Source organism: Caretta caretta, chromosome 6 (assembly GCF_965140235.1).
Source record: "Caretta caretta isolate rCarCar2 chromosome 6, rCarCar1.hap1, whole genome shotgun sequence".
Lineage (NCBI taxonomy): Eukaryota > Metazoa > Chordata > Testudines > Cheloniidae > Caretta > Caretta caretta.
The window spans coordinates 100,562,539-100,584,825 of record NC_134211.1 but is presented as its reverse complement, the minus strand read 5'-3'; the positions used below and the strand labels follow the sequence as shown (position 1 = coordinate 100,584,825).

Sequence of the window (22,287 nt, the reverse complement as noted above, 5' to 3'; positions counted from 1 at the left end):
GTGGGGTGGGGTGGGGTGGGGTGGGGCGGGGGTCCCGCATGCATGCGCTGTCGCTGTTGTTTTCCTGGGGTGTATGAGCCGTTGGTTCCTGAAGAGCTACGGTTGCGCGTGTGTTTGTAGTGCTAGAGCTATGCAGAAGTACACGGAGCAGCCCCCACCCCACTGCAAGGATGCGTGTCGTCTTCACGCTTGTGGTTACAGAATCATAGAAGACTGGGGTTGGAAGAGACATCAGGAGGTCGCCTAGTCCAACCGCCTGCTCAAAGCAGGACCAGCCCCAACTAAATCATCCCAGCCAGGGCTTTGTCAAGCCAGGCTTTAAAACCTCTGAGGATGGAGATTCCACCACCTCCCTTGGTAACCCATTTCAGTGCTTCACCACCCTCCTCCTGAAATAGTTTTTCCTAATATCCAACCTAGATCTCCCCCACTGCAACTTGAGACCATTGCTCCTTGTTCTGTCATCTGCCACCACTGAGAACAGCCTAGATCCATCCTCTTTGGAACCCCACTTAAGGCAGTTAGTTGAAGGCTGCTCTCAGATCCTCTCCTCACTCTTGTCCTTGGGTAACAGGTGAGTTCTGGCCTCAGAGGAAGAAATGAAGTCTGTAGTTGCAATGAGGAGATTAGAATGGTGGGTAGAGGACTCTGCTTATGTTTATAAGGTGTAACTGGCTTTTACAGGGAGAGCAGGTATTTCTCTGTATAAATTGGGTGAATACACTTTGAAATGGGAGTACACGTCTTTTGCCCAAAGTGGTGTCCACTTGTGCTGATAGTCTGACGGGTTATCTTACGTTTTGAACTGTTGGCGAGACCCATTATTTTGAATCGTGAATGTTGTATTTTAAACTGGTGTTACATCTTGTGGGATATGCAGGTTGATAATGTACATGAAATTATTAAAACACTTCAATTTATAATTCATGCAATACTTGGACAAGTTTGGGTTATTGGTAGAAATACTGTATTTTTAAATAACTTTTTTAAAAATCAGCCCTGAGAAATGTAGCACTACACATAAGACATTTTTGCATAGTACCTTGTGCAAACTATCATTCTAATAAATATGTTGGAGTTAAATGGTTACAAAGTACAATTTAAAAATTAGAGAAATTAAGAGACGAAGGAAGAAATAATGTATCATCTGATCTGAAAATAGCCCATGAGGCATCAAGACCTAGGAAAGCTATTCCAATTGTCAGGCGATGTAGAGAGCAGGCTTCTGCACCAACAAAGATAAGATGCCTGTGTTTTGAAGCAGGTGTGCGTGTAGTGAACTTGGAGGGAATAAACAAATATGGTCTGCATGGTAGACTGGAGCTGTTTTGTGGAGGACTTGAAGTATGGTGATGTGGAACTTGGGTGGCTATAGAGAAGGTAGTTAAAATAGTGAGGGTGAACAGTGATAAAGGCATGGTTATGAGGCTTTCAGTTGTTCACGTGGAAAAGAGAAAAAACAAAACCTATCATCTGTGAGTGAACACTTTTCGCAAAACAATCACTCCATATCTGACCTCTCAGTCCTTGTCCTTTAAGAAAAACTGCACAAAACCTTCAAAAAGATGAGCCCGGGAACTTAAATTCATAACTCTTCTGGACACTAAAAAGGATAGACTTCTCAGACATTCTGGCTTTACGGTTCATTAGGACAACTTGTAACACACCCAGCTACCTACTGACCCTCCATTGTCATGACTGCAGAAGTGTTAATTGTCCATTGCATTTAAGTCCTACAACATGTGTGAACCCCTTATGTTTAACGGTCTGTCCTACATCACTTTTTATTAGTTTGAATGCTCTTATTTCCCTCTTCAGACTTGAAAAAGAGCTCTGTGAAGCTCATAAACTTGTCCCTTCCATCAACAGAAGTTGGTCCAGTAAAAGATATTCTCTCACCCACTTTGTGTGTGACATATCCTGGGACCATCATGGCTACAACAACACTGCACACAACAAATGTCACGGACAGTGTCTTAAATATAAAGGGAAGGATAAACACCTTTAAAATCCCTCCTGCCAGAGGAAAAACCCTTTTACCTATAAAGGGTTAAGAAGCTAGGATAACCTCACTGGCACCTGACCAAAATGACCAATGAGGAGACAAGATACTTTCAAAAGCTGGAGGGAGGGAGAAACAAAGTCTCTGTCTGTCTGTCTGTGTGTGATGCATTTGCTGGGAACAGAAAGGAATGGAATCTTAGAACTTAGTAAGTAATCTAGCTAGATATGCGTTAGATTCTGTTTGTTTAAATGGCTGAGAAAATAAGCTGTGCTGAATGGAATGGATATTCCTGTTTTTGTGTCTTTTTGTAACTTAAGGTTTTGCCTAGAGGGATTCTCTATGTTTTGAATCTAATTACCATGTAAGGTATTTACCATCCTGATTTTACAGAGGTGATTCTTTTACTTTTTTCTTCTATTAAAATTCTTCTTTTAAGAACCTGATTTCTTTTTTCATTGTTTTTAAGATCCAAGGGTTTGGGTCTGTGTTCACCTAGGTAAATTGGTGAGGATTTTTATCAAGCCTTCCCCAGGAAAGGGGGTGTAGGGTTTGGGGAGGATTTTGGGGGGAAAGATGTTTCCAAGCCGGCTGTGTCCCGGTTATATATCTGTTAGACGCTTGGTGGTGGTAGCAATAAAGTCCGAGGGAAAAAGGAAAATATCTTGTACCTTGAGGAAGTTTTAACCTAAGCTAGTAAAAATAAGCTTAGGAGGTTTTTATGCAGGTCCCCACATCTGTAAACTAGAGTTCAGAGTGGGGAAGAACCTTGACAGGCAGTGTTGCAGAAGAGATGATAGGCAGCTTTGCATACCACAGGGAATATGGGAAGAGGGAGAAATTTCAGGGGCAAGGATGACAGCAATACATACAGTGAAAGCAGTAAGTCTGAATCGAAGGGAGAGAGAAGAAAGATGGAGTTGGATGTTGATTTTTGTTTCTCTTGTTCAAGAGAAGCAATTCAATTTGAAGACATTTAGGTGAATGAACCTGATACTAAGCCATAAATTAACTAGCTAAAACAAAGGTGGAAAGGGGAGGAGTCATTAAAGGTGTTAGGTGAAGGTGATGTTCTGCTGAGTATCTTTACAATAAAAGCAGATGTTAATGTTAAAGATACAGTAAAAAGAAAGGATGGCAGGGAAAATAAGGCTTACAAGTGAACCTTATGGGACTCCGAAGAGAAGGAATCATCATTAGGTATACAGAGAGGAGTTTAATAGGAGCCTTTGCAGGACAGAAGGAACTATAACATTATTATAATTATTAAAGATTGGGCACTTAACAAAACAGGAGTGCTCCCTTAAGAGAGAGCTCCTATATTCTGGGTTTAGTAAACCCAGGTCCCAAAAGTGTTTGTATCTTCAGTCAAAGCCCAGCAGCATGTACGAGTTACCAGAGCCTGGTCAAGGTGTGGTTGACTTCAGATCGATGGCTCTGGTAACTCATACATGCTGCTGGGCTTTGATTGAAGATACAAACACTTTTGGGATATAGGAGCTTTCTCTTAAGGGAGCCCTCCTGTTTTGTTAAGTGCCCAATCTTTAATAATTATAATGATGTTATATTTCCTTCTGTCCTGCGAAGGCTCCTATTAAACTTCCGTTAAGTGCCCAATCTTTAATAATGTTGTAAATGTATAATCTGTTTGCAGCTGTAACTCTATTTTAATTAAGCTCTTGTTTTGGAATTTCTTTTGTTGTTTTAGACAACTTTTATGTGTGAAAAACTGATGTAGATAATAGTTTGCTACTTTTTGATGTAGATTATATTTATATAAAACCATAGGATTATGGACATGATTATAGAAGATGTGTTAGAGGAGAACAAAGAATTGGTTCCCATCCCTATTGGAATGGTGGAACCAATGGAGATAGAGAAACCTGCAGGGTCAATTACTAGAAGTAGGGCAAAATAGTTAGTTCAGGCTAATACAGTACCTTTAGAAGCGAAGTTGGAGATTAAGTCTCAGGAGCCACAGGAAGAGTCAAAAGAGGAAGTTAGCAATGCTGAAGCTGCTAGCAGTCTGCAGATAGGCAAAGGAAGTCCCAGGGTGGCATCACAGAAGGTGAAGTTAAGTGTCATGATAGAGGAGGCAGCTAGTGATGTAAATAATAAAATGATTAAAGCAAAGGGGAAGGAGATATCCTCTCCTCTGTTAGTAAAAAATAATAAAAAAAAAAATCAGAAATATTCTGTTACTACTCCTAGTCCCAAATGCCCTATTGCCACAACTAAAGTTGTACAGGCTAACATACTGGATTTAAAAAAAATGCAAAAATTGAATTAAAACATAGTAAAAGTAATCCAAAAGCTTTCCAAAACAAAGGAAAAAGGGCCGTTAACAGTAAATCCTTTGTACAAAAAAATATAAGCAGCATTTGCAGGTAGTAAACAAAGTTCTCATGTATACAGGAGGTCCTTTCCCTGTATAGGTAGTTCCAGCTCACTTACGGAGGAAAATAATGTACATGGTTCATGACACTCCTACAGAAGAACACCAGGGAGTGGACAAAACTGTCCAGTGTCTTGCATCTGTGGAATGGTGGCCACTTCTTAAAATGAATGTGCAACAATATTGTAATAACTGTCTGGGATGTGCCCAAGCCAATCCAACTCCATCCAAAAGAAATGTGCCATTAAAATCTCAGGTGTATGAAGGTCCTTGGATGGCTTTGCAGATTCACTTTGTAGGTCCTTTGCCAAGGACTCAAAGAGGTAACCAATGCCTATTAATAGTTGTCAGTCCTTTTTCAAAGTGGGTAGAGGCATTTCCTCTTAACGCCAATACTGCAGAAGCCATCGCCAAGGTCCTGGTAGAGTAAGTCTTCCCTCAATGGGGGATCCCTGCAAAGGTAAAATCAAACCAGGGATCACATTTCACTGGACAGTTCTTTAAGGACTGTCTTAAATTAATGGAAGTCCCGCAAAAACTACACATCCCATACAGACCACAGTTATCTGGGTGGTGAAACAAACCAATCAAACTATAAAAGTAATGTTAAGAAATGGTTAATGCCAGTGGATGTAACTGGGACACTCTCATGCCTCTAATTTTAATGGCATTTAACTGGCTGCATCTCCTAATAAAACACACTTTGAAGTAATAACAGGCCAAACGATGTAATTACCAAAACATTTAATTTGGCACATTAGTGGCACTCAATTAAAAAATATATAAATGAATATGTACCTGCAGAATCTGCAAGAACATTTAAATCAGGTCAGCTTGCAGGTAGCTGCTAAATTGGGAAAATCCAGACAAAAGGCAAAGGCCTACTTTAACAAAATCCAAAAGAAGAATACTTGGAAAGTTAAAGACAAAGTAATGCTGTTATCATATAAAGCACCAAAGCATAGGCTTGTAATCAATGAATCACACCCTTCTGAGTCATTGGTAAACTCAGTTTAACAGTGTATGAAATTAGGATAAAAAAGGCAAGTGTAATAAAAGCAAAATTTACCATGCTAATCAGTTAAAGCTGTATCAATCATTCAGGTCGCAAAAGCAACTTCCTCCTCAGAACTTAAGTGAACAGCATCCAACAAAATTGCAACAACTAAAGTCCAGCAGATTGCAACCATAAAATGAACATTAATATTTCTAATTTACTACACCCTTATCATTGCTCTGAGGGTAAAACTAAGCCAAAATCACAAATTTTGAAACTGAACTGTTACAACCCCATAAAACCAGATGACATGGTCATGTTCAGTTGCCTGAACGTGTAAAACAAAACATACCAACACAAAAAAAATGGACTATTCTACTCAGCCCAAAACTAATCCACAGTCCTATCCACCAGGCTAAGGAAATTAAAGGGAAAGATGTTACCTTTAAATATCAATTGGTTAAAGTAATCTTGTTGCCATCCAGTGGCTGGAAAAAAAATTGTCCCTTAAATAATAACTCAAAGGGGGAAGGATGTCAAACCTATACCTCCTCACCAAGAAATGCAACTTCCCTAAAACACGAAATACCTTATGAAACTTAAAAAACCAAAGCCATTTCTAATAGTCTAATAATGGGAGGAAGTTTAACCTTATATAAACTTAAATATAAGAAATAAAAACAATATAAAGTACTCATTATAGCTACTTTTTAGACCAAACCAAAAAGCAAAAAATATGTACTTAATGTAACATTTAAACTTAAGGTTTGAAATCCAATTATTAACTGTAATTATAGCAATCCAATACCAAATAATGTAACTTGTCCAGTGATAAACGCAGAACCTGCTAGTGGTTTCACCACAATGCCCATAATAGGGAAAGTAATTAATCAGGTTCCGGTTATACATATTCCTGTAGTGTTAAATTTGTCTCATTAGTATCTAGAAAAATTTAGCTATTGTCAGCATACCAAAGTGGCTTCCTTTTTCCAAGTACAACTTGTGGATAGGATTGCAGCCTATCAACAACAAGTGCAAAATATTGTTCTTTTGGGGATGGATAATAAAATCCATAAACAACATACCTCAAGAAGAAAGTGTAGCTTAAATCTTCTTGAAAGTTTAGGATCCTTAACAGAACTATTTGATTCAGGAGTATCAATTTGAAACCAAGCGAATATGTAAAAAATTCGCAAACATATAAATTATGTGTTACAAAAAGAAGCCAACCAAGTGGTCAGTCCAATGTTACCGGAAATAAAGGGATTGTCACAGGAAAAGCAAAAAAAAAACAACCCCACATATTTGAATTTATGCCAGCATTTATCAGTGATGCTATAAAAAAAATGAAATCTGTGACACCTCACCCCAACCAAAATGGTTGTTCTCTTTCTAAAAATTGTATAATGGCATGATCCTTGTATGTCTCATTCACAGTCTCGTTACCAGTATTTAACCCAAACAAGAATATGTACAGGCAATTGGTAGCTGTCGATTCTATAGGTCACCTCAAAGGCGACATCTATAGGGAATGCATTAAAGCACCTCCCTTGGTGGTCTGTCACACTCCAGCTCAGATCTGAAAAGTACCACAAATGGCCTGTTGCTCTAAAAAAGAGCCTTAGTATATTTGTAGGTGTAATGTGTTTAAAACAAACACTGTTCTGTGTGAACTGCAGAGAAAAAAATTACAAAATTCATTGTTGTCATCCCTGGAAAGGCTGACTAAGTGAAAAAACTCCAACGGAAAAGGTAACCTATGCTGAAAATAGCCAATTTTGCATGGTTACCAAAAAAAAGAGGTACCAATATGGTCCCTTAAAGTGTCCCGTCACAAAGCCAATTTTTTGTTTTATTCCAAAGCAACTTTAATAGGGAATCAAGCTATTTCCTTTATTGCCACTTTTAAAAACATCACCATTATCCAGTCCAACCCAGCCTATCAGGATTTAACTATCCAAAGTACACCCACCTTTCTTGTCTACATTCCCCCACTAGGGTTACAGTTAAAGTCATTATTGGCTCGTAAAAAACCGCACCTCATACAAATCACTAACGATATGGACAAAGCCAAACAAGCTATTACCCAGTTAACAAATAAGGGTAATAAGCCTGCAACAACTCCTGGGGAAAATTTTGAATTAAAAAATGGGTTATTATCTAAGGAATTGCAATTGAAATTATATTCTTGTTTTAGATTGCCTGCAGTATAAATCCAACAGGCCCAAGCAGAAACCTAAATGGGCACCAAATGTTAAGAATAATAAATATGTATACATGGTGCCCATTCCAAAAACATGTCAGGGTCCAAAATATCTTTTTAATACCCTTCCTCTACGCTGACTGAGGGAAAATGGTGTTAAAACTGTCCCCACAGATGCTTAACCACCTACATCCGTACCTGTGTGGCTGGGTTCATTGTTGCGAACCACCCCGTCAAATGGGGGCGTGCAGCCTATAGAATTAACCTGCTTGCTTGCATAGGTATATCTTTTCTTATAGTTTAAGTATTTGGTTTATTGTAATACTTTTAATATAAATTTATAAACCTACGTTCAGCTGTAATGCAAGGGACGTACAGGCCATATCCTGTATGTTAAGCTAAGGCAAAGTTAGCGTATCTAAGTCTGGAAACTTTCACCCAGTTAGCAAAGTTGGCTTGCATGTGTCTGAAACCTTTCACCCAGATAGCAAAGTCAGCACCCACACATATATCTGAGACCTTCACCTAAATACATAAATAATGGTAGAATGGCATAGGGGGTTTCCAAGTCTGTACCCTCAAATGTAACAGGTACACCACAGGGAAAGAACCAAAATAATCGGGAAAACAAAAATAACATGTATAATAGGAATCGGCAGTGTTTGGCACATGGCCCGCCAGGGTAAACCTCCTGGTGGGCTAGGCTGGTTTGTTTACCTGCAGCATCTGCAGGTTCGGCCGATTGCGGTTCCCATTGGCTGCGGTTCACCGCTCCAGGCCAGTGGGGGCTGCGGGAAGTGGCCCGGGCTGAGGGATGTGCTGGCCGCCACTTCCCACAGCCCCCATTGGCCTGGAGCAGTGAAACTCAGGCCGAACCTGCAAACACGGCAGGTAAACAATGGTGCTTCCCCTGGCAGGCTACGTGCCAAACGTTGCTGATCCCTGGTGTATAACCTAATGTCATTAATATGTGTGTACATGTCATCAATATGTGCTGTGACAGGGTCAGGCTGGATGGCTACAGGAGAGTGATAGAAGGTAGATACATTAGCCCTAAATTAAGGAGGTCCCTTTTCCCTGAGTAAGATAATGGGCTGTTCCAGAACAATCAGGTAGTTGCTGGAACCAGTTATGGCAGGCAGGCTAATTAGGACACCTGGAGCCAATTAAGAAGCTACTAGAGTCAATTAGGACAGGCAGGCTAATCAGGACACCTGGTTTAAAAAGGACCTCACTTCAGTTAGCGAGGCGCGTGCAGGGAGCTGGGAGCAAGAGGGCACAAGGAGCTGAGAGCGAGAAGGCATACTGCTGGAGGACTGAGGAGTACAAGCGTTATCAGAAATCAGGAGGAAGGTGCTGTGGTGAGGATAAAGAAGGTGTTGGGAGGAGGCCATGGGGAAGTAGCCCAGGGAGTTGTAGCTGTCACACAGTTGTTACAAGAAATGCTGTAGACAGCTGTGATCCACAGGGCCCTGGGCTGGAACCTGGAGTAGAGGGCGGGCCTTGGTTTCCCCCAGCTCCCTATTGGATACAGGAGGAGTTGACCTCCTGGGACTGGGTGTCCCACCAGAGGGGAAGGTTCCTGGCCTGTCCCCCCGACCCACTAGGTGGGCCAGCAGAAACTGCGTGAATTGTTCTCCTTCCTTTTACCCCATGCTGGCCAGTGATGAAGTTAGCTGAGTGGATGGCAGGTTTGAGCCACTAGCAAAAGTGGCCAAACTGGGGGCTGCCGTGAATCTCTGTCAAGTGAATAATGTACAAGCCAAGTGTCAACAAATACTCAAAGGCACCAGTCATCAAAATGCTATGGTTGTGAGTGTGGTTAAATTAAATAGAACAAAAATAATAAAACAAATTGGGACTTACTGGCCAAGTCTTCTTTTATTTATTTATTTTTTAAATACAGTGTTACCAAAATAAATATGAATGGTTTTGTAAAATTAAATACCTTTGGTTTCTCTGTCTGTGATATCTCAATTGCACTTTGGCTAACTGAAAAGAACATCTTCTCTGTCAGATAAATATATGAAGTTTTTCAGTCCTATTAGTCTAGTTTTGGCTAACTAGAGAACGAACAGGGAGGTATGAGTCAAATTTTTCTTGTGACAGAAAACTAGCAAGACCCTTACCTATGAAGATAAGTTCTGTTTGTACATAATGTTCAGAGCTTTGAAATGTAAAGTGTTCGAATGCTAAATATTATTAAGTGTTCAGAGTGAGATCATGCTTTTCGTTTTTCCATTTCAAGGTGGTACAGAAATTGGATTTTCTCTATTTTGAGCCAGTCTGAGTTGGCTGCCATTCTTAATTATTATTTGCAAATGGACAGGAAATGTGCTCATAGCTTATAAAAATACCGTGAATCCTGCATGGGCAAAAGTTACTTTAAAAATAGGCTTCTGCCCTCAGTAGCATGTGTAAAAATGACCTGTCCATGGCTGCAGAAGGATCTAGTTTGAAAGTTGGAATTAAGAGGTTAGGAGCTTCTCACTGCTAATATTCTACTGAGACCTCTAGATTGGGATGCTGTAGCAGGAACTACCAATGGCTGGAATACTGTTGATTAGCAATTGCATGTAGCCAAAACTTGTCTCTGAAGTTATCTTTTTGATTGGAGAGTTGTTCTTAATGGTGACAGTCAACAGTGTTTTAAAAAAAAGTCAGACCCTCCAAAATTGTGAGATTGTCTTTAAAATCATGAGATCTTTAAAATATATTTTGGGTCCCTTTGATTTTACTTATGTGAGTTTTGAGCCTCTAATGTTCGCACTTTCAAGCTTTTCTCCGCAATTATGAGGGCTAGACATTTTTTTTTAAAGCTGAGATTCTCACATCAAATGACTCCTGAAACTGGGGCTCTCACAAAAACACTGAATATCGTGATAGTCAAGGCCACTGGTAAGTTGCAAATTCATGACATTGTGTAGTGATGAAACAGGAGGTAGCTCAAAATAAATTATTACAATGGAATTTTATATCATGATTGTAGTTGCTCAAAAAAATCAGACCACACTTCCTCCAAACAGCAGTTTTTACAATTCTTTTTTATTGTTCATATTTTGGAAAGATAAGATCCATATAGTGTCAGTTTGGGAATACAACTGAGTGGATGAAGTGGTTACAGCTCATGGATTTCCCCTCATTTTCAGACCTGCTTCCAGCCCCATGTCACTGCTACTGAGAATTTGACTCTCCTGAATTGCACTGGGGTCTGTGGGTCTTGCTGAAAAACAACGTGATCCAGGGTACCAAAGAGGCAACCCATTTTCTAGACACCTTAGTTGATATGAAATGTCACACTATATACAAAAGAGAGAAAACTTTCCACTGATGCCTTTCTAATGAGGTTGCATGCACATGCCACAAGTACAAAGTAAACTCTTTGACAAATTGTAGCGCAAAAGAAACATTGCTTGCAGTTCTGAAGTTTGCCATTACAGATGTACAAAACATTTAACACCTTCTTTTTAATTTTCTGATCTATTTCTGTTAAGTTTCTTGCCTTCTCTTCCTTGCCTCATTTGTTTTGATCTGTCTGCCTTATTTCTTAGTTTGTGTGTGTTTGGGTTTTTTGGGCTCCTTTCCCTGGCTGCCGCCGCCACCTTCTCCTAGTGTTTTGTTTCATGTTAATCCTACTTTTCCTTATGTTTACCCTGCTTCATGTGGGAGCAGAGCAGTAAATTTGAAGTGGACAGAATATTTGTCATTTTCACTGTGCTGCTTCCATTGTACCTGGAGATTAGTAGGAAGTAAGGCTGTTTGATTAATTGCAGTTAACTCATGCTATTAAAAATAATCACGATTAAAAAAATTAATTGTGATTAATCGCTGTTTTAATTGCATTGTTAAACTGTAGAGTACCAATTGAAATTTATTAAGTATTTTGGATGTGTTTCTACATTTTCATATATATCGTATTCTGTGTTGTAACTGAAATCAGCGTATTTGAAAATGTAGAAAACATCAGTGATGAGCTGCCAGAAGCTGAAGATCCGGTTCCTTCAGTCACTCCGGGTCTTTGGCAGCACTTCAGTGGCAGGTTCTTCACTGTCTCCGGGTCTTCAGCGGTACTGAAGGACCTGCTGCTGAAGACCCCGGAACGAGTGAAGGGCCCGCTGCCGAAATGCTGCCGAAGGCGCGTAGTGCCTCCGGGTGAGTACAAATTCACAGGGGGAGCCGAGAGCTCAGGCAGGACAGGAGTGAGGGGAGCCAAGAGCTTGGGCGGGATGGGCAGGACAGGAATTTGCCCACCCCTTTAACAACCGGTTCTCAACCGGCTGCAAAATTTAGCAACTGGTTCACGCGAACCGGCTCCAGCTCACCACTGGAAAACATCCAAAATATTTAAATAAATGGTATTCTATTATTGATTAATTGTGATTAATTTTTTTAATCGCTTGACAGCCCTAGTAGGAAAGAAGAATGGATCTTGTCAATTTCAGTTTGTTTTGTTCCCATGTGGAGTAAAAGCCAAGAAGATCAGGGGCTTCTTGTGTGTCAGGAGCTGCCTACTCTGTTGTAAACTAATTCTTTATTCTCTTTCCACACAAATCAGATGCAAATATTTTTCACTTATTTTGACTTTGTTTCAGAACAAAACTGATGTAATAAGATGTGGAACAGAATTGCTGTTCTCAGTAAATATCTTCTGCCTAAGAGAGATGATGGTGGCACTATTCAGATTGTGGCATCTTGATTTTGATAACTGGAGGGGAATATTGTGAGTTGTGACAAGATATTTGTGCTTCCAAACTGTGGAAGTAGTGGATGACTTAATCTATCTAGGCACTAAACTGTCATCAAATTGGCGCAGCCAGTCACACACCCTAAGGAAAAATGGTTTAGCAGCCTCATACATGAAGGACTTACATAAGGTCTGGAGTCAAAGCAGGTGAAACTATATACAAAACTGTGGATTTATCAAACCAATTCTTGCAGTCCTCTTTTATGGATCTGAAACACGTACATTACCTAAACAAGGTATCAGGAGACTGGAGGCATTTCATGTGCATTGCCACTAGCGACTACTGGGTATAAGATGGATTGACTTTATCAGAAATAGGGACGCATTGTTGAAAACTGGCCTCGAGATAACTGAGATTATCATTAGCTAACACCAGCTGGCCCTTTTTGGTCATGTGTCCTGCCTCTGATACAATCCCAGCATATCAAGATCTCAAGATGGAACTAAAGGCCAGGAGGTTAACCTGGCTGTAATAAATCTGTGGAGCAGTTACATACTTGGAATAAAGATGTACAGTGTGATCATGGCTGCTCAGTGCTAGGGACCTCTGCTGCTTAAGCATGTTGTTGTTGAGGAGGATATTGTAGAGACCTTGTTTCTGAAGATTTCCCACTGTTGCACTTGCAGAAACTAGACTCCCAACAAATATAGGATTTGTTTGTTACATTATGTGTTTTCCTCTTTAGACAGGCAAAGAGTCCTGTGGCACCTTATAGACTAACAGACATATTGGAGCATAAACTTTCGTGGGTGAATACCCACTTTGTCGGAAGTATGTAATGGAAATTCCCAGAGGCAGGTATAAATATGCAAGCAAGAGTCAGGCTAGGGATAACAAGGTTAATTCAATCAGGGAGGATGAGGCCCTCTTCTAGTAGTTGAGGTGTGAACACCAAGGGAGGAGAAACTGCTTTTGTAGTTGGCTAGCCATTCAGAGTCTTTGTTTAATCCTGAGCTGATAGTGTCAAATTTGCAAATGAACTGAAGCTCAGCAGTTTCTCGTTGGAAGTCTGGTCCTGAAGTTTTTTTGCTGCAGGATGGCTACCGGTAAATCTGCTGTTGTGTGTCCAGCGAGGTTGAAGTGTTCTCCTACAGGTTTTTGTATATTGCCATTCCTAATATCTGATTTTTGTCCATTTGTCCTTTTACGTAGGGACTGTCCAGTTTGGCTGATGTACATAGCAGAGGGGCATTGCAGGCACATGATGGAGTGTATTACATTGGTGGACGTGCAGGTGAATGAGCCAGTGATCGTGTGGCTGATCAGGTTAGGTCCTGTGATGGTGTTGCTGGTGTAGATATGTGGGCAGAGTTGGTACCGAGGTTTGTTGCATGAATTGGTTCCTGAGTTAGAGTTACTATGGTGTGGTGTGTAGTTGCTGGTGAGAATATGCTTCTGGTTGGCGGGTTGTCTGTGGGCGAGGACTGGCCTGCCTTCCAAGGCCTGTAAAAGTGAAGGATTGTTGTCCAGGATGGGTTGTAGATCAGTGATGATGTGTTGGAGATGACTGTATGTGATGGCCAGTGGAGTTCTCTTGGTTTCTTTCTTGGGCTTGTCTCGCAGCAGTAGGCTTCTGGGTACACGTCTGGCTCTGTTGATCTGTTTCCTTATTTCCTTGTGCGGGTATCGTAGTTTTGAGAATGCTTGGTGAAGATCTTGTAGGTGTTGGTCTCTGACTAAAGGGTTGGAGCAATGCGGTTGTACCTCAGTGCCTGGCTGTAGACAATGGATCGTGAGGTGTGTCCGGGATGGAAGCTGGAGGCATGAAGGTAGGCATAGTGTTCGGTGGGTTTTGGGTATAGGGTGGTGTTAACGTGACCGTCACTTATTTGCACGTGGTGTCTAGGAAGTGGACTTCCCATGTAGATTGGTCCAGGCTAAGGTTGATGGTGAGGTAGAAGCTGTTGAAATCGTGGTGGAATTCTTCCAGGGTTTCCTTCCCATGGGTCCAGATGATGAAGATGTCATCAATGTAATGTAGGCAGAGAAGGGGCGAGAGCTGAGGAAGCATTGTTTCAGGTCAGCCATAAAAATGTTGGCATATTGTGGGGCCATGCGGGTGCCCATAGCGGTGCCACTGCTCTGAAGGAATATATTGTCACCAAATCTGAAATAATTGTGCATGAGGATAAAGTTACGGAGCTCAGCAACCAGTTGTGTTGTGGCATCATCAGGGATACTGTTCCTGACAGCTTGTATTCCATCTGTGTGTGGGATGTTTGCGTAGAGTGCCTCTACATCCATGGTGGCTAGGATGGTGTTTACTGGAAGATCACCAATGCATTGTAGTTTTCTCAGGAAATCAGTGGTGTCACGGAGATAGCTGGGGGTGCTAGTGGTGTAGGGTCTGAGTAGAGAGTCCACATATCTGGACAGTCCTTCAGTGAGAGTGCCAATGCCCGAGATGATGAGGCAACCAAGGTTTCTGGGTTGTGGATCTTAGGTAGTAGATAGAATAACCCCGGTCGGGGCTCTAAGGGTATGTTGATTTGTTCCGGTGTTAGTGTAGGGAGTGTCCTGAATAGCTGGTGCAGTTTCTTAGTGTATTCCTCAGTGGGATCTGAGGAAAATGGCCTGTAGAATTGGTATTTGAGAGTTGTCTGGCAGCCTCCTTTTGGTAGTCAGACCTGTTCACAACTCTTATAGACAGAGTTTTTAATGCCACATACAGTCGTTTGCCACACATTTGCCTTTATAAAACCTCATTTTCAGTTGCTTGTAAGTTTGCTAAACTTTAAACATTCGGGCTGAATTTTTCTATGCTCGCTGTCTGTCACAGACGGATTTTAATTTTCGATTTTTGTAAAGTTTCTGCAGAAATGGTTCAGCTGTTTCTGAGAATGAGATTAGGCAAAATACATTGTATTGTTCATGTGCTAAAAAATTTCTGCCAACTTGTTCTTTGAAAAGTTGTAGTGCCCCCAAGCTTTGGCAGAGGATTGCCTCTCTGTAAGGGATGATTTTTGGTGTTCCCATGAAAAAGTGCCCAAATTTGACCAAACTGTAAACCTTTGAAAAATCTCAATTTACACCTGCTCAGTAGAGATTTGCTAGAATTTGGCAGCTAAGTTCTCTGAAGACTCTGTGCATGCTGAGAATGCTCCAACCTGAAATCCGGGGGTAAAGGAGACTGGGAACAAGTAACTGGAGTGTGGAAAGAGAGGGTAGGACAGAGACATAAGTGGTCAGGATTGGGGGGAACAGGGACAGTAGGGTCTTTGATCACTACGGAACGTTCCCCTCCAGAGTCTCAAATGGAATCAAAGATTCCTGAATCTCAGCATTCCTCTGCTACTAGTGGGTGGCTGTGAAACTCACTGGCAAAGAGTGTAGTGGCTCTTTGACCTCAAGGATGAGAGCCTACTACAGCTGCTATCATTTACTTTGTTAGCTAAAGTGGTAGGGATCTGTGCTATGCATCTAAAGGTTCCAACTCTGCTGATGACCCATGTGGATGTCAATATGATTCTACATGATGGATTATCTATTTTTTTTTTCAGTTTAAAAAAAAACGAGACAATTACTTTTAAAAACACCTACATTAAAAGAACATTGAGGTAGACTGTTCAGTCTTACTTCAGCCTTCTTGTGTATTTGCATTGTATTTGCAAATACACGATCACATACTATGTTTTTCCACAGGACCCCTTCTTCATTTCATGAACAGGATGAACTGCAGTGGGAATGAATTCCTAGATTTTTAAGGCCAAAAGGAACAATTGAATGATCTAGTTCTGTGTAATTTCACTGAGTCCAGCAACTTGTGTTTGACTAAAGAGACCTTAAAGACAGAAGGGACCATCATGATCATTTAGTCTGACCTTCTGCACATTACAGGCCACAGAATCTCATCCACTCACTCCTGTAAGAGGCGTATAATTTCTAGCTGAATTGAGGTCTTGATTTAAAGACTTCAAGAGCCCCCAGGGTCTCTGCCAACCTGACCTGGGGGAAATCCTTTTCTGATCCCAAATATGGTGATCTTCTATAAAGGCATCCAGACTTAACTTGAAGACATCAAGAGATGGAGAATCCATCACTTCTCTCAGTAGTTTCTTCCAGTTGTTGATCATCTTCACTTAAAAGTTTTTGCTTGTTTCTAATTTGGATTTGTCTAGATTTAAATTCTAGCCATTGGTTCTTGTTATGCCTTTCTCAGCTACTAGTATCTGCTGTTTTCTTCCCGTGAAGGTATAGGTACAATATAATCAAGTAATCTGTTGATCTTTTTCTGATTGCATCTTCGTTTCTCACTTTCCGGTATTTTTTCCAGCACTCCAATCATTTTTGTGGCTCTTCTCTGCATCCTCTCCAATTTTTTAACACCCTTTTAAAAATGTGGACAGTAGAACTGGATACTATATTCCAGTATCAGTCTCACCAAAGCTGTATTCAGGGGTAAAATCACCTCCCTCCTTTTCCTCCCCTCCAAGGATTGCATTAGCCTTTGTTCCCACAGTATGTTAGTGGGGGCTTATGTTGCGTTGCTTGTCCACTATGATCTTAAATCCTTTTCAGAGTTGATGTTTTCCAGGATATAGTCTGCCTCCCCCAATCCTCCCCACACACTTACTGGATTTATGGCCAGCATTGTTAGTTCCTAGATGACCATGCATGTATGTGGCAAACTCACAGCCAAACCAGGGCTGCTCACTCAGGTTGCTGCTGCATGCCTGAGGGCTGACTCACTGCAGGCTCTGTTGAGTGCTGACTCACCACAGCACCTATCACTGGGCAGATCCTGGGTCAGATGACCACAGGCTCAGGTATTTCCACAACCTCACCAGAGTCTGAGCAACAGAGCTACCTGGCCAGGAACCTTTCTGCTGCCTTGCAGTACATCAGACTCCAGCAACTCCCAACCTGCCTTAGAGTACATCAGACTCCTGCCCAGCCTTGCTTGAGCCCTGTCCTTTTCCCCCTTGCACTAGCCTCACTCCAGCGACATCACTGACCTCCTCTAGCCTTGCCTCCTCTTCCTCCTGTGACAGATCCATGGGGTACAACCTGGAACTGTGGGAACACTCCGCTCCCTTAACTCTTCAGCCTGCGGCTGTCTCTCACGATGCTTTGCTAGTGACAAGCAGCAAACCTCTCCAGGTGCTGTGATCACTTAGTCAACAACATGCAGGGACACACCTGGGTAAGTTCCCCCAGTATTCTTGCCAGCAAGTTAAAGAGGTATGGGCTGGATGAATGGACTATAAGGTGGATAGAAAGATGGCTAGATCCTTGGGCTCAACAGATAGTGATCAATGGCTCCATGTCTAGTTGGCAGCCAGTATCAAGTGGAGTGCTCCAAGGGTCGGTCCTGAGGCCGGTTTTGTTCAGTATCTTCATTAATGATCTGGAAGATGGCGTGGATTGCACCCTCAGCAAGTTTGCAGACGACACTTAACTGGGAGGAGTGGTAGATATGCTGGAAGGTAGGGGTAGAATACAGAGGGCCCTAGACAAATTAGAGGATTGGGCCAAAAGTAATCTGATGAGGTTCAACAAGGACAAGTACAGAGTTCTGCACTTAGGACGGAAGAATCCCATGCACTGCTACAGACCAGGGACCGAGTGGCTAGGCAGCAGTTCTGCAGAAAAGGACCTAGGGGTTACAATAGACGAGAAGCTGGATGAGAGTCAACAGTGTGCCCTTGTTGCCAAGAAGGCTAATGGCATTTTGGGCTGTGTAAGTGGGAGCATTGCCAGCAGATCGAGGGATGTGATCGTTCCCCTCTATTCGGTATTGGTGAGAACCTCATCTGGAGTACTGTGTCCAGTTTTGGGCCCCACACTACAAGAAAGATGTGGAAAAACTGGAAAGAGTCCAGCGGAGGGCAACGAACATGATTAGGGGGCTGGAGCAGATGATTTTTGAGGAGAGGCTGAGAGAACTGGGATTATTTAGTCTGCAGAAGAGAAGAATGAGGGGGGATTTGATAGCTGCTTTCAACTACCTGAAAGGGGGTTCCAAAGAGGATGGCTCTAGACTGTTCTCAGTGGTAGCAGATGACAGAACAAGGAGTAATGGTCTCAAGTTGCAGTGCGGGAAGTTTAGGTTGGATATTAGGGAAAAAATTTTTCACTAGGAGGGTGGTGAGGCACTGGAATGGGTTACTTAGGGAGGTGGTGGAATCTCCTTCCTTAGATATTTTTAAGGTCAGGCTTGACAAAGCCCTGGCTGGGATGATTTAGTTGGTGATTGGTCCTGCTTTGAGCAGAGGGTTGGATTAGATGACCTCCTGAGGTCCCTTCCAACGCTGATATTCTATGATTCTATGAATCTAAGTTGCATGAATGGTCTCTAAGGCAGTGGTTCTCAAACTTTAGCAACCCAAGGAACCCTGTTTTGATTAAAAAATTTTCAGGGACCCCCAAGCCCTCCTTTTCAGCTCCAGGCCCTGTCCCCACTCCACCCCTTCCCCCAAGGCTCCACTCCCTCCCCACCTCTTCCCACGCCCCCTCGTTCACTCTATCCACCCTCTCTCCATCGCTCACTCTCCCCCTCCCTCACTTTCACCAGGCTGGTGGAAGGGCTTGGGGTGCAGGGTGCAGGCTCTGGGAAGGAGTTTGGGTGCTAGGTGCCCCTCCTCCTCCCCCCCGGGACATGCCGTCCGCTTCCGGAAGCAGCATGCGGCCAGGGCAGACCTGTCTTAGCCCTACTGTGCTGCCGGAGTTTTAGGCAAAAAATCTCCTGGTTTGGCTTGAGTAGCCTACGGGAGATAGAGGGAGGAGGAGGAGGAGTTGATCAGTGGGGTCCGTAGACCCCCTGGAGTACCCTTGTGGACCCCCAGGGGTCCATGGACCCCAGTTTGAGAAATGCTGCTCTAAGCCATTAATCAACCATACACAGGAGAACAGCAGCAAATCCCCCTCGCTTTGCACCCCAGAAATGTACCACTTTACACTGATCAAGACCCTGTTGAACAGGATGGATTTGATTTAAATCACTAGTCAGGAAGACTCGATTTAATCATGGATTTCTACATAAAGGTGCATTCTTGTTGGTTGTTACAGAATTAAGACGTATTCTTCACAACTCAGAGATAGATGTAGGCTTCATTTTTAGAAGGTACACACTATACATGTTTAAACTCATTTATTTTGAAAACTTTTCAGATAAGTTTTACAGCTATATCAGAAAATGAATGATTGTTTGGTTATTTCATTTACCAAAGATAATTGAAGCAGATATTTATGAAGTCACTGGGAGGTGAACTATCTCCAGTTCAACAGGTTAATAAATAATATTTGGAGGATTTTCTTGCCATGCTGTATTAGAAGGAGAACATCACCAGCAGACATTTAAATTGTTTTGTGTATGCTGGATTTTTTTTTTCTTCAACAGCAAACATATACTATTTTAACAAAACAAGCACATGAATTTTTGAATTAAGTTAAACATTCACATTTTTTAAAATCAGGTTTGTTTTTGTTAAAACTGTTTTTAACTAAAATAGTTAAATGAAATATTTTTTTTTAAAAAACAGAAATTAAATTGGCTATGTCGGCCAGGTCAATATGAAAAACTTAAAATATTGGCTTCTGCAGTTAACTCAGGCGTCTTCACCTTCATTTTCCTGTTCGTTCATAATCTGGAAAAGAAGAAAAAGCTTTCAGGTCCCAAATTATTTTTCAGGTCCCAAATGATTTCTCAATTTGGAATGAATTAGTCCAAAGCAAGAAAATATTCTTTCTACACGGGCAGAAGAAGCTACTGCTGTTAAAAGTGAGATTATCACTTCAACAGTCTCTGAATCCAAGTGCCTAAGTGACTTCCACCAGTTCACTGGTGTGACTTTCTTTAAAAGATCGTCAGCAAACATATATTTCTTGAATGGTTAATCTTAAGCTCTGAAGTTTATTATAGTTGGCATTATGGAGGAATGATTGCTGGATGTCCATGTCATGGTCAACTCTTCTTCTTCAGCAGTTAAGGTTTGACCCTGGTACCGAGCATTGAGAATATTTGCAAGAAAATGAACTGGAGATAGTGCTTGTCCCATTCGTTTTTTTAATGCTTGTAATTTTAACTCTGTCAGTGCATATTTCTCTCTTAAGATCTCACTCAGCTCCTTCCAAATTTCAACAGCATCAGCAATAAAACAGCTATTTCCCTGCATTTTGTTCAAGGCTACAGAAATAGGCTTCAGGGTACTTATTCAGCATGTGTTCAACATTTGTCTTAAGCCCAATGTTAAGAACTTTGGCTGTGACAGTGCCATCTTTTTTTTTTTTTCCACGATTTTGTTCACAAACTGTCATCCGATTAAGCTAGTTCTTGATATAGTGCTCAAAAGAGTCCACTACTATGTTCCATTGCATGTCTTGTGGGAGAGTTAGCTTGGTTCCTCCCACTTTTTTCAGAGCAGCTGCTGCAAAATGGTTGTTACAGAAGTACATTGCAGTTTAAACAACTTTAGCCTTTATTTCTGGAACACTGAAGTGTTTGGCTAAGAGGTGCATCAAATGAGCACTGCAACTGTATGTTATTAGCTTGGGACTCTCTTCTAAATAATTTCTTCTCATCTTTGATACATTTGCAGCATTGTCTGTGACCAAGCAGCGTCCCAGACATTTGAATTTTTTTCACAGTTTGTTATAGCTTTTACTGCTGCTACTTGTAAGTATTTTGCTGTGTATGCATTTCTTGATATATCAGTTGTTTCTGTAAGGAAGATATTCTGTTCTTCTGTTGTCACACAAGCACATACAACGGGATCATAGTGGACATTGCTTCACCCATCAAGACTCAGGTTAACAATTTTACCCTCTAGACCTTTTGCACACTGCTCAATTTCTCTTTCATACACTTTATCCTGCAATTTGCCTGTGACATCTGCTCTGTTGGGTGGACTGTATTCTGGTCTTAATGTCTGAATCATGTTTATGAAGTGTGGGTTCTCAATCATATGGAAAGGAGTGATTGTTGCATAAACAAACTGGGCAATTTTTTCATCAATTACCTCTTTTTGTAATCTGCTGTTTCTTATCACAAACGTATCTATGGTTGTTTCTGGATGATGGAGTTTTTTTTTTCTTTTTGCTACATGTGATATACTGTGGCTATGTGACATAAATGATGTGACTGAAACACTATCATTGGCAGATAACTCTGAAACTATAGAAAATGATGGTGATCTTGAAGGTGGATAGTCTTCTGAAACCTGTATGTTGAGGATGGATTCTCCTAAACAAAATAAGTCAATGCAGTTATTTAATTATTATTACCATACTGCTCATTTAGTATTACTCATTTCATTCACTGACACTTAGTACTTACTTTAAAGGTGAAATTGTAAAAGGAAGATCTGCCTTTTTCAGCCATTTATTTTTTATCACAACTGCATCTAAAATGGTACTACCGTAGACTAACAACTATATTTTTTGCTCAAACATGAGAATTCAAGAATAGTCCAGAAGGAAGACAGGCAGTCCTTAAGATCTTGCATATTCAGGCATGTTCCTTTCATCATCTTCAATGCTGCTTCCTCCTGAGAAGGAATACTTCTCATGATGGTGTTTCATTCGGGAAACCAGGCCTTGTATTTCTTTGTTGCACTCTTCGCATTTTGCACGCATGCCTGTCTTACTCACAGGTAGAGGAACTTCATTAAAATATTCCCAAACTGGCTCTCTTTTATGGTCTGCTGTCATAATAGGTTTTCTCTTCTCGTGAGAGAATCGGATGGTAGATCTCAAATCAGTGAAGACTACACTCAGAAAGACCACATGACTTCTGAAATATGCGGCTCAAATGGTTTCCCTTTTGTTTCTACTGCCTGTCCCTCCCTTCTCACATTTATCTCCAGACCTCTTCTCCTTGTCCAGGACGTAAAGGGCCTGCTACAGCTGGGAACGGTGGAGGAAGTTCCTTGTGAGTGAAGGAACAAGGAATTCTATTCCCGGTACTTTCTAATCCCAAAGGCCAAAGGCGGTCTAAGACCCATCTTG

General features: G+C 41.4%; 1 protein-coding gene across 6 annotated transcripts in view; it reads left to right on the top strand.

Moving 5' to 3' along the window:
• Positions 1–22,287, top strand: part of TTC7B (tetratricopeptide repeat domain 7B) — a 294,267-nt gene that overhangs the window by 969 nt on the left and 271,011 nt on the right. The window contains exon 1 of one of the 6 annotated variants that reach the window (XM_075129831.1): positions 82–357. The exons of 4 other annotated variants lie outside the window; for them this stretch is intronic. The gene's annotated coding sequence lies outside the window, so the exon portion shown is untranslated. Of the gene's footprint in view, positions 1–81; positions 358–407; positions 575–22,287 lie in introns of those variants that run through there. One more of the 6 variants, XM_048852693.2, reaches the window with a different exon arrangement.